This window comes from Thermobia domestica, chromosome 16 (genome assembly GCF_964235325.1).
Source record: "Thermobia domestica chromosome 16, izTheDome1.hap1.1, whole genome shotgun sequence".
NCBI lineage: Eukaryota > Metazoa > Arthropoda > Insecta > Zygentoma > Lepismatidae > Thermobia > Thermobia domestica.
In genome coordinates this window covers 136,921,358-136,934,466 of record NC_137469.1, presented here as the reverse complement: position 1 = coordinate 136,934,466, position 13,109 = coordinate 136,921,358, and the positions used below count along the sequence as shown (strand labels likewise).

The window sequence follows — 13,109 nt, the reverse complement described above, 5'->3', positions numbered from 1 at the left end:
AAATGAATTGGGCTGCCATCTCTGGTGTTTTTTAAACTATATATTTGTGGACGTTTATATGTTTGTGGCAAATCCTTTCGACAGTGAGATTTTGGAAACTACAGGCTCTAGAAAGATGGCGTTTTCACTGATCGATTGCAAATTTTGTGTAGATTGTCTAGTTCTAACTCAATATTATGATTATTTATATTATTTTTAACGGGTAAATGTATTATTTATATTACATTTTTACGGGTACACGGGAAGTGTTGGAGTTAACAAAAAACTAAAGCATCATATCCTACCTATTATACATTCCAACACCATATAATTGTATATAGGGGCTGTATATCTCTCAGGTGTTTGTTTCGGTCAAATTATAATTACAAAAGAAGGATAACCATTTCTCCAGTCTAAGTTGAATCTTTATTGTTTGGAGTGTTTTGCCCAATGATCACCATATATCACTGACATTATAATTGATTATATGTGTAATGTATTAGATTATTTTAAAATGTATAAAACGATAATCATGCCTGTTGTTCTGTATGGTTGCGAAATATGGTCTCTTACTCGGAACGAAGAAAATAGATTGAAAGTATTTGAGAACAAGATCCTGAGATGAATATTCGGACTCAAGAGAAACGTGAATAGGGAATGGCGGATTCTTCATAACGAGGAACTACATAATTTATACAGTTTATCCAACATTGTTAGGGTCATCAAGTCTAGGAGGCTCCAGTGGGCAGGTCATGTAGCCAGGATGGAAGAAAGAACGAACGCTTTCAAAATCTTAACAGGAAGACCAGCCGGAAAACTACCATTAGGAAGACTTAGGCGCAGATGGGAGGACAATATTAAGATATATCTCGCAGAAATAGGAATACAGAGTAGAAACTGGATCCAATTGGGTAAGGATAGAAATCAGTGGAGAGCTTTTGTGAACGCGGCATTGAACCTCCGGGTTCCATAGGCCATAGAGTTACTTAGTTTATGTATTTACTTATTACATACTACATGCAAGAAGAAATAAAACACAGATCATACATCAATTAAAAACTGCAACCGGAAGTATTACGAGACATTGAAAAAGTAATGGAAAAAAACCTCCCCTTTAGGGTATCTCTTACCGATTTTTACCAAGACTTCTTTCACTTGTGTCTGGAAAGGGACATTTACAGATGTGAGGAATAACAAGGAGATTCATGCGCACATATGAATGATGCGCTGTGTAAAGAAGTCTCAATTATATTAAAATATATTAAAGTATATTAAATTATATTAAAATGCAAGAAACAAAATTTATATGTTTGTCTCGAATCCTTTCGACAATGAGATCTCGGAAACCACAAGTGCTAGAAGCGTACCGTTTTCACTGGTCGATTCCAAATTTTGTGTAGATTGTCCAGTTCTAATTGAATATTAAAAAACATGGCTGTTATTTCTTTATTACATTTTTAGGGGTACACTGAAGTGTTGAAATTTGAACAAAGCACCATATCCTACGAGTTATACATTCCAACACAACATAGTTGCATATAGGGGTTTGTTCCATATCACTCAGGCGTTTGTTCCATAGCTAAATGATAACAGCGAAAGATAACCATTTCTCCAGTCTAACATATAAGATGAATCTTTATTGTTTCGAGTGTTTTGCCCAATGAACACCATATATCACTGACATTGTAGTTTATTGTGTATATAATGTATTTCCTTATTACACACTGCATGCAAGAAGAAAGGAAACACTGATCAGATCATGCATGAATTAGAAATTACAACCGGAAGTAGGCTCAAATCTTGAAACGGTGCGAGATATTGAAAAAAAATAATCGAAAAAAAATCCCTCCTTCATGGTACACCTTGCCGATTTTTATCAAGACATTATCACTTGTGTCTGTAAAGGGACATGTATAGAGGTTGTGAGGAATGGCAGAAAGATTCATGCTCATATGTGAATGATGTACTATGTAGAGAGCGCAGGTTCAGCTATTATAGCATTTAATCTTTAGGATTGGGTGTCGCATGTTTTGCGTTTCGTTAGGGTTTGTAAATTTTGCGTAGACCGTTACGGAACGAATTGTGCGTAACGAAGCAGGATTAGATTTACATTTGTGCCAGCTGCCTGGATTCGTCGTTCATCGAAACATGGCGATCGTGAAGTTATGTTGGTTGTCAAGAGAGAAAAGACACATCTGGTTTACGTATAATTTAGAAGTTACAACTGAATATAATACTGCTAAACAATTGTTAGTAATTCCAAAGAATATTCTGTTGGAAAAGCTCATTCGCTTGGACGGCTTGTAGGTGAGTACAAGTTCATGCGGTATGTTTTTGAGTTTATCATGCAGCGTACTAATTGAACTATTGGGGAAGTGCAATGCATAATATGTACTTTAGTTTACAAGACTACTCACAGACTTAACAGGAAAAATGCGTGGTAATAGTATACATAAGAACCCCCTGTCTTCCGTGCGCGAGGATACTTTATATTATATATTTATACGTTACCAAATTAAATCACTGCGTTGTTTTCATTATATGTGCTTAACATTCTATTTTTACTTTCTAGAATAAATTTTGTTGATTTCGATTCGAAAAATGTTAAATATTTTTAAATTTATATCATGATGCAGACCAAAATCCTTGTTGCATATAATGTAATGCGCAATAGCATATAAAGTACAAGGGCAAATAGGTACGTTCTTTTTTATTTTCGTATCAGTGGATAAGTAAATGAAAGTGGGTTTGTTACCCCCTTTCTAAGTTCGTAGATACTCAATGAATAATTCCTAAAAGTATGAGCGTCCAGATTCTTCTGGAACTCAGACGGTCTTACGTATACTATATCCAAATGCGTTAATGACACAACGAGACACAGTGGAAGTTAAACTTGAGGGCACCACCAGAAATAGTTGAAAATAAAAATGTAGTTATACCGACATGTAGTTATACCTATTTGCTACCGGTGAAGTTAAGAGGGTTCAGCACAGAAAACATTGTTGTAGGTCGATCAATCCAATTTTGAGACACTTTTCGAATAAGAAATGTTCAAAATTAAAATCACCTTCCTCACTGATGTAGTATCGTAGCACGTATGCCTGTGACTTCGCCGTATTCCTTTTGCACAAGATGTGCACAGGTCTACAGGTATTATCTATATTAGATACAGGTGAATCAGAGGGGGCGCAGCAGCAAAACTATGATATTTTTCTGCAAAAATTGTCATTTCTTTTGGCATTTATTCCGAAGTTGGGCGTCCGCTTTCGCCACGTTTTTTCGCTGTTATCTCCTTTGCACACTTTCTGCAATTTGTTCCTAGGTTCATTAATCCGTGCTCTTCGCAAACTTTTAAAAGATTTTATTCGTTATCAACGTATTTCTTCAGAAATGTTAAAACTGTTACTTCATTGCCCTTGTACATTCACCATGTTGATAACATAAATGCTCATTTCTTTCCCACAATGCAACTGTTTTGTTACCTTGCGCCAAGTAGTTCCCTCCGCTCGCCGTATAGTCCCATGTTTACAACCGCTTATATATAACAAATAAACAGATTTTTCGAGACTCTCATATATTATCAAGCACACAAACGATCAAATTATCCATATCTTTCCTGTAAATTTTAAAAATTTTGCTGGAAACGGACGCCCAACTTTGGAATTTAACCCTTTCTTTTAATGCTGTACAAACTATCCCACTACCGACGTTCTTTTGTAATAGTTACAGGACATACTTATTTTTGGAATTGAGGGCCAGAACTTTTTGCTTAAGATTCGTACTTTCTTGATTTTTTTTTTTTTTTTTTGTAATTTTGATGGTTTAGGTTAGGTCGTGCAGTTTCACTATACGGATCCATAGTGTAAGAAGTAGTAGGAGGAGCAACGGGTTAGAAGCTACGCAAGGTTTTGTTCTCGACATGAAATGGGCAAATTAAAGACTTGCCCATTTTTTCTGTACATTTTACAATCTATGGAACCGTATAGTAAAACTGCACCGGTTAGGTTATGTTAGTTTTTTTCTTTTTAGGCCAGAATTGTTTGCTTAATATTCGTACTTCTCATATTTTCTATGCTATTGATGGTTTACACTAGGTTAGGTTAGTACTTACTAGAGGTGCAAAAAAAAAAAAAAAAAAAAAAAAAAAACGGATTTTTTGAATTGATGGATTTTTGCACATAAAAAGCCGTTTCTTTTTTTTGGGGGGGGAGGGGAACGAGCATTTTGGAAATTTTGGCTTTTTTCATTTTTATGATTTTTCTATTTACATAGCTTTCTTATAGTATACTCTAAAGTTAAATAAGAATCCATGACATAAATACCATATATCGCTCTGGAATTCACCATCATGATGGATAAAGCATATGTTTTATGAGTTAAAGTAAACATACAGAACGTAGTAATTGAGGGCAATTGTAGAGGATATTTAACGTTATTAAAACTTCTGAGTTATCGATATTTTTTTTTTCTTTACGTCATTTCTTTTTAGTCATCTGTGTTTCATTTCCTAGAGATTAGTAGGCCTACTCTAGCTTGTAGCACGTAAGTTAAACTTATGTTTTTCAATGTATCCGTCAGAGCGTACGTTTATTAGTATATCTGTCCGAGGATACTTCACATTTTTGTTATAGTGTAGTTGTGCAATGACTTAGCAATGATCTTCCGAATACAACCTTGAATACAGTTTTATAGAAATAATCAGTAGCGCATTCAGAAAAATATTTTGGGAGGTGTTTCTCTGTTTAATGTTTGTTTTTTCTAAAATTTCCTAATTTTTATTTGGGAGGAGCTTGAAGTTTATGAGTATAGGCATAACTAATATTTCGTTTTGTTTGTATTCAGCAATAATCTTCCGGATACAACCTTGAAGACCATTTTATACTGATAATCAGGGCGGATTTAGAAAAGTATTTTGGGAGGGTTTTTCCGTATTAATGTTTAGTTTTTCTAAGAATACTTAATTTTTATTTGAGGAGAGCTTGAAGTTTATGAGTAAAGGCATAACAAATATTTCGATTGTTTTAGAACTTTCGTAATTTCTGGATACAGGCTTCAATCTGTAACACATCCCAACCCTAACCCCCTACGCAAATCCGTCACTGCTGGTAATTAGTAATAACAACAATTTAAAAACGATAAAGGAAGTCGGCCAGGGTTCACAGTACACGCACTATCTCGACATTCACAGAGGGAATTAAGAAAAACTTTTGTCAAAATGCTCGAATTCGGGGTTGAATCCCGGACGTCCCGATAGAAGTGCAAAAACTAACCACTCACTCATGGCTATTGTGCAATTGTGCTTAACTTAAATATACTCTCTCTCTATGACTTACGGAATCCGAAGGTTCAATGCCGCGTTTACAAAAGCTCTCCACTGACTTCTATCCTTAGCCAACTGGATCCAGTTTTTACTTCATATTCCTATTTCTGCGAGATCCATCTTAATATTGTCCTCCCATCTGCCCCTAGGTTTTCCTAATGGACGTTTTCCGATGGGATTTCCAGCTAAAACTTTGAAAGCGTTCCTACCTTCTTCCATTCTGGCTGCATGACCTGCCCACCTGAGTCTCCTAGACTTTATTACCGTAACGATGTTTAGTAAACCGTATAAATTATGCAGTTCTTCGTTATGAAGTTTCCCCATTCCCGTTCCTACTGTGTCCGAATATTCGTCTCAGGATTTTATTTTCAAATACTTTGCGTTTTTCCCTCATCGCAAGTGACCCTGTTTCATAGCATACAGAACAACAGGCATGATTATCGTTTTATATATTTTAAGCTTTAAATTCCTCGACAGAATTCGCGACGACAAAATATTTTGTACTGAATAATAACACGAATTTCCTGATTTCAGTCGACATTTAATTTCTTTGTGGATATGATTTTGGTCTAGTAATATTGATCCCACCACTTTGTCGAAAGTATTTAATATTTTAATGCATCCACAATTTGCCGTATTACGATTCCGGTGAACTTCCAGTAACTTTTAAGCCATGAAAGAGATATACCTCTGAATCCTAAATTTTCTAGCTTTTGAAGCAATATGTTATATTTGAGTGTATCAAATGCTTTCTTTAAATCAATAAACAATCCTGCTGCAAGTTTATTGTTATCCAAACAATCTTGAATTTCTACTACTATATCAGTTTAAGGTACTTGATTTTTTCCTAAACCATTTTGATATTTATAAAAATAATTTATAGACTCTGTACACACTTCTCAATTAATTTGGAAACGCAGCTTAATACTGATATTGGCCTATAATTATTCGGATTTAACTTATCTCCATGTTTATAAATTGGAATGACTTTGGCAGTTTTACATTGCATTGGAAATTCGCCTAGAGTAAAGGAGAGATTTACTAATTCAGATAAAGTATGGCTTATGGTGTCCTTGCAATTTATTTAAAATTCATTATGTAATCCATCTTTTGTCTGATTTCTTTTTTTCTTTAGCGAACTAATAATTCTAATAATTTCCATGTGGGCAACTGGCGTAAAAAAGAATAAACGGTTGTATGGTATACCCGTATTCAAAGCTGTATTTTCCATTAAGGGTATCTTTGGTGCTAGTGTTTTACCAACATTTGCAAAATGATCATTCAACACATGTGGTATACGTTCATTATCAACTAAGGTATTTCCTATTTTTAATTGTATACAATCTATATCATTATTTATCTTATTAGTTAATATTTCTTTAACAGCACCCCAAAATTTCCTACTGTCAGACTAAGATTCCTGTATTTTTTTTGATAATACTCACTCTTCAGTTGCCGCCTCGACTTTGTTACCTTATTTCTAAGTTTTCTATGCTCATTACGTATATCTGTATTATCTGGGAATTTTTAAATTAAAGAGTAATATTTATCTCTTATTTTTACTAAACTTAACAATTCCTCGTTTATCCAAGGAGACTTAGGTTTAAACCCTTTTCTACAGACCTTATGCGTACTTTTATATTAAGATATTTCAGTCCCATCTGACATATACTTTATCAGTTTACCGTATTGTTCATCAATACAATTAGTAGTTAAAGAAAGTTTTGTATTCCTAAAATAATTATTTAGTTTATTATAATATATTTTAGGTAAACGTATTATAAATGTTCCATATTGTATACATAATATTATACTCGTTGAAATATGATGTTACATATTAATCTATTATGGTCACTTATATCAGCTAATATATTATTAACAGAAACCACTTCATTTAAATCGTTTACTAATACATGATCTATCAGGGTTCTACTGTTATCAGTCAGCCTGGTCGAATATTTAATATTTGCCTGAAAGAGACCATAATTTCCACAAAACTGTACATATTTCAAAGTTTCAGTTAAATCTCTGTTTAATGTGTCAATATTAAAGTCCCATACCATTAGAATGGATGAATTTTTACACAATCTCCATGTCATCTAACAGTTCATTAACCATATTCTTGTTTGGATTATATATACTAAAAAACATTAAATTTTTCGACATAAATTTTATCTGTATTCTAGTATACTATACGCTTTATATATAATTGTCTACAAATTAATTCATTACTGATATAAACAAGTATTCCTCCACCACGATTATAGTCCCTAAACACATAGAACTTTTTATAGTTAATATTATAGTATTCAATTTCACCACAATACAACCATGTCTCAACAATAATTATAACTTTTACAATATGTATTCTATGTAACAGTAGTTCTAATTCATTAATTTTATTTCGTATACTTCTAGCATTTAAATATAAAAGTGAAAAAGTTGTTTGAATCAATATAGTGTTTAGCGTACTGTTCTATGTTGTCAAAACTATATTCATACAGATTGATACGTAAATCTACGTGTTCATCCATATTTAGCTTTCTTTACGATTCCCAGTGACTGTCTTCCCGATTTTTGTTTTGTTTTTCTTGTTTTCTAAGTGATCTTAATTTGTGGTTTAAATATCAGTTCTAAGTAAGACTTATCCATAGTCAATTTGGGATACTTCTCTTTCATACAACATTTTGTATGTTACGCATTCCTTTTCGTTGGAAGCCGTACACTTTTTTTATTTCTTTTTTGGCAAGGTATACAAACTTTGGGCTTACCTTTTTCCGAACAATGTTTTTGTTCATGATTTTTTTGTCCACAAATTTTACAAGTTGGTTTGTCATCCTTGCAGAACCTTTGGGTATGTCCTAAATCAAGACAACGAAGGCATCTAGGAATTGAAACGAAATTTTTGATTGTTAGGGCTTCGTATAGATGATCCTATTTGTATGAAGTAGTTTCTTATAGATTTCATTGGGTGTTTCAATTACCAAATGGCACTTGGTGTCATTCTTTGGTCCTGTTCTGAATTTCGGCTTTACTTCTTTCTTTACCAATTCCACATCGTTACCTTCCAAGTTTTGCTCAATAATTGTAGAATATCCATACAATGCATTTGGAAGTTAAAATTTAAAAGTTTCAAGAATGTGCAGAACCACCCGAAACCAAGTTCTTGATGTGCAGCCTTTAAGATTATCATATAAATGTATTTCTCTCATGTTTTATTTTATTTTGTTTCAAAAAGAGGGTGTGTGATATTTTGAAGTAAAAATACTACATACAATTTTGCTAGTTGTGTATCATTTTTTTAAAATAAAAGTGCGTACTTTTGTGTATAAGAGGTTAAAAAATTATTACATCTATTGGTTAATCCTTAGGAATTCATAATGTAAATATGTTAAGAATTGTAAAAAAATCTTTTCGAAATTCATGGTTTATTTTAGGTTTTATGTTATTACCTACATCAAGCACTAATTAAATGAGATTTTGTGTTGTAGAGAAGCGAAACAAAGTCTGCTTCATCAGTCTAAAGCAAAATTTTGAAAAAAGCCCAAAATTTCCCAAGCAAAAAAGCGAAGCAGAATAACAGCTTTTTTCCAAAAAAGTCGGTTTTTTTGCGAGCCCTTGCATCTCTAGTACTTAGTAATTCCATGTCAGTTCATCCAGGGCACTTTCATAAAATTTCTGTCGCGTGTTAGTATTACAAGGATCGTAACCTGTGTGAAGTTTTTCCTTTTTAGACCAAATAGGGTTTGGAGTTAGAAACAATCAAATTTTGAGAAAATAGCACGTCTATATAGTTTCCGATATTCTGCTTTGAGACTGCACTGTAAATTGAACATGTTATAGCTCAAGACCTAACATAGCTGCGTGAAAATTTTCTCAGAGAAGCGCCAAGGTTTGTAAATTAAAAATAAAATCTATATATATAAAAGAGAACGTACAAATCCTTTGTCCGCTCATCACGCTAATACGGCTGAACCAATTTCTTTTATTTTTGGGGGGTTATTAGGATTTGGACCCTAGATGGTTTTTATCATATCACTTTAATTTTCAATTACCAGTGTCTTGAGATAATTGACCATTCAGGTGTCCATTACGTACAAATCCTTTGTCCGCTCATCACGCTAATACGGCTGAACCAATTTCTTTTATTTTTGGGGGGTTATTAGGATTTGGACCCTAGATGGTTTTTATCATATCACTTTAATTTTCAATTACCAGTGTCTTGAGATAATTGACCATTCAGGTGTCCATTACGTACAAATCCTTTGTTAGTTCATCATAGGTATAAAAATAAACGTATGTATATGCAACCCGCATGACCGTGTCACTCGGCGGGTTAACATAAATGACAGGCGTTATAATGGTTTTTATCATATCACTTGAAAGCGAAAAAGTAAAAATTATCTAAGTAACAAAGTTTATTGCGTTCGGGGGTGACCGCAGCGAAGCGGGGCGGGTTAACATAAATGACAGGCGATATAATGTTAACATTTACTGCAATCTTCTATGGTTTTTATCATATCACTTGAAAGCGAAAAAGTAAAAATTATCTAAGTAACAAAGTTTATTGCGTTCCGGGGTGACCGCAGCGAAGCGGGGTGAACGCTGCTAGTAAATAAATAAAAAAAATCAAGATACCCAACTCCTGTCTTCTCAACGAAAAATATAACATCTTGGGTTGACAACACTGTTAGCCTTGTGGTATCACAGAGTATGCTAAACAATGTACTCATACTCGTACTCATACAATTGATATGCTTTTTCTTTTTCTTTTTTTGGTCCATTAGTTTAAAACTTACAAAAGCATATCAAGGCAAATGGTCCATCTTGTATAATAGATGGTCGACATATCGAGAAAGTGCGTAATTTATACTGTTTACTTAAAACATCGATAGGATTATTAAGTCTTACGAGGCTCAGATCGATAGTTCATGTAGCTTGAATGGAAAAAAGGAAGAACATCTTCAAAATTTTAACTGGAAACCCAATCGGAAAAAGGACCAGATGGGAAGACTTTAATGTAAATCTTGCAGAAATAGTAGTACAAAATAGGAACTTGATCCAGTTGGCTAAGGACAAAAGTCAAGGGACGGCTTTGGTGAATGCGGCAGTGAACCTTCGGACAACATAGGTTGTTTTCATTGTGTGGAGAGCTTGTTTTAGATAAATTGACCTGTAAATAATTTGTATTCATAAAGAGTTGTTAAAAACTCAGGGTTTTAAAAAAAAAGGCCAGTGGCTTTTATTAAATTTTGTACGTACATTTAAAGCCGTATTCCTACTCAAAATATCGCAAGCTTTCATGTTCTGTTGAGCACATTTTGAATGAAACTATGAAATTCCCTTGTCGCAAAAAGGGAATCCTTGAAGATCCATCCGTATTTCGTGAGACATACCTTGCACTTGGTATTGTCACTCGCTTATATTTCGCATTCTAAAAAGGAGGAATTAGACAATTTTGTAGAGAAACAAAGAGGTTAACATACAATAAGAGTAAAAACCCCTATTTTACTAGGAATTCAAGGGCCAAACATCCTCACAGTTTTTTTTCTTTCTTTCTTTCTTTCAAAACATATCAAGTAGATATTAGGATAATATTTCAAGTCAAGAGCCAAAGATGAAACATAGAGAGTTTATTAACCCTTTTGGCACAAACACTGTGTCATGCGCACATATAAGCAATTATTATCCTCTAGATTCCATATGCTTATTTCAGAGGGATATTTTGTCTTATGTCCAGAGGGTATAATGTTGTAACGTGATGCATTTTGCGTTCGACAACATACGGTGATAACGTCATTTGAAGTTTGGGCTTGAAATGAAGCCACATATTTAGGGGTAGCGTAGAAAGTGGAAGGAAAAAGAACTTATCAATATTATTTGTTGGTATTTAAGGTACAGTTGATGCGCATATATTAAGAAATGAACATAGCATTTTGTCTCTCTCGCCATTCCCATTCTTACATCCAGAAAATTTTATTCAGTTACTTTTGAGCTAACTAAGGGAAGCAGCTCTATTAGCAGCTGTTGGTTAGGGTTTGTTGCTTTGTTATTAGCGAGTGGTCTTTGGATGGTGTAACTTTGAGTGTAATGTGTGATATATATTAGAAGAATGAGTTTTGTTACTGGGTTCGATTCTTCGATAGTATCTCATTTATATTGTCAAACATGATTGGAAGATATTTTCCCCCTTGTGACTATTCTAGATATTGCAACGAATCTTAGCATATGTATTTTGTGTAGGTCATATTATTTTTCAAAGTCAATTATATTTTGCTATCTGTAGCCAAAACCGCTCCATTTTTTTTTTTTTTTTTTTTTTTAAGTAAATTTCCCTTTTATCGTGCATTATAAACACACACGCATTGTGCCATTTGAAAGCTTGACCATTCTGAAATGTACTATGTATTTCTCTCGCTCTTGAAACAACATGAGGCTCATTCACGTCAAATCACCCAGAAAAATTCCGAAATGTCACCCACCGATTCAGATTTTAATGGAACTTCATGTACTTGTTAACACTACTATGGTATGAAGACCTGTAAAATTTTTCTTCCGAAATCCTAATAGTTTGTGAGAAATACGAGACCAAAGTTTCAGAATTTCAGACATCCCGGTCGTTCTCGAGGCCATCTAGTATTTCGTAGAGCTTAATACAAAAATTCATATCTCAGTATCTATGCAGTGTATCACTTGGAAATTTCTACCCGAAGTTTATACAGATGGTGATCAGAAAAATGGAAACACCTGTAATTGGCAACACGTCAAATGTATGGGTTGTCAGTGGTGTCGTGGCGCCCGCAGCGCCGCACCGCTGCTGGTGGTGTGTTAGGTCGGTCTCCATACTACGTCAGGCGCAGTGGAACAGCAGTGTCCAGTGGCTGCAGCAGACGGAGGTAGTGTAAAATGGGAGACCTTTCAGATTTTCAAAGAGGGCAAATTGTTGGTGCGCGGTTATTTGGAGTGAGTGTGACAGCAGTGGGTACTGTGTTAAGTGTGTCGCGTGGGACAGTGTCGAAGGTGATGACGGCCTACAACAACAAACGGGAAAACCACATCGGGGAAGCGGAACAGTGGGCGGAAGAAAATCATGAGTGAGAGGTCACGCCGGTTATTAAAGCGCATTGTCACGCAGAACCGTCGTGCCACTGCGGAGCAAGTGATGGAGGAACTCAATCAGCACCTACCCCACCCTGTTTCGAGTCACAGTCCGCCGCGAATTACATGACATGAACTTACGGGGTCGTGTTGCACGGGTCAAACCGCTCATCAGGGACCATAATGCTTTCGCACGCCGCAAATGGTGCCGCGACCATGCAACTTGGACATTTGAGGACTGGAAACGTGTGATATGGTCGGATGAGTCATCCTTCACCCTATTCCCAACCACGGGCCGTGTTTGTGTGGAGAACGCCCAAAGAAGCTTGTGATCTGCAGTGTCTCCGCCCAACTGTGAAACATGGCGGCGGCTCGGTGATGCTGTGGTCCGCCATATCATGGTTTTCATTGGGTCCTGTGGTCACACTTAGCGGACGAATCACTGCCAACGATTATGTCGCAATTTTAGGAGACCACTTGCATCCTATGGTCCGGATGTTGTTCCCGGACAATGACGCCATCTTCCAGGATGATAATGCACCCATTCACACAGCTGGCGTTGTTGCAGCGTAATTTGAGGAACATCGGGATGAAGTTCAACATCTCCCCTGGCCCGCCCAATCCCCAGATCTCAACATAATTGAACATCTGTGGTCCGTCTTGGAAACACGACTCCGGCGACGATTTCCACCTCCATCCTCTCTCACAGAAC

The 13,109-nt window shown here is 35.3% G+C and overlaps 1 protein-coding gene across 1 annotated transcript in view; it reads left to right on the top strand.

Moving 5' to 3' along the window:
- Nucleotides 1-2,111: 2,111 nt before the first annotated feature.
- LOC145673451 (uncharacterized) overlaps nt 2,112-13,109 on the top strand; it is a 94,636-nt gene continuing 83,638 nt past the window's right edge. Inside the window, exon 1 of the mRNA XM_081743163.1 lies at nt 2,112-2,286. The gene's annotated coding sequence lies outside the window, so the exon portion shown is untranslated. The remainder of the gene's footprint in view (nt 2,287-13,109) is intronic.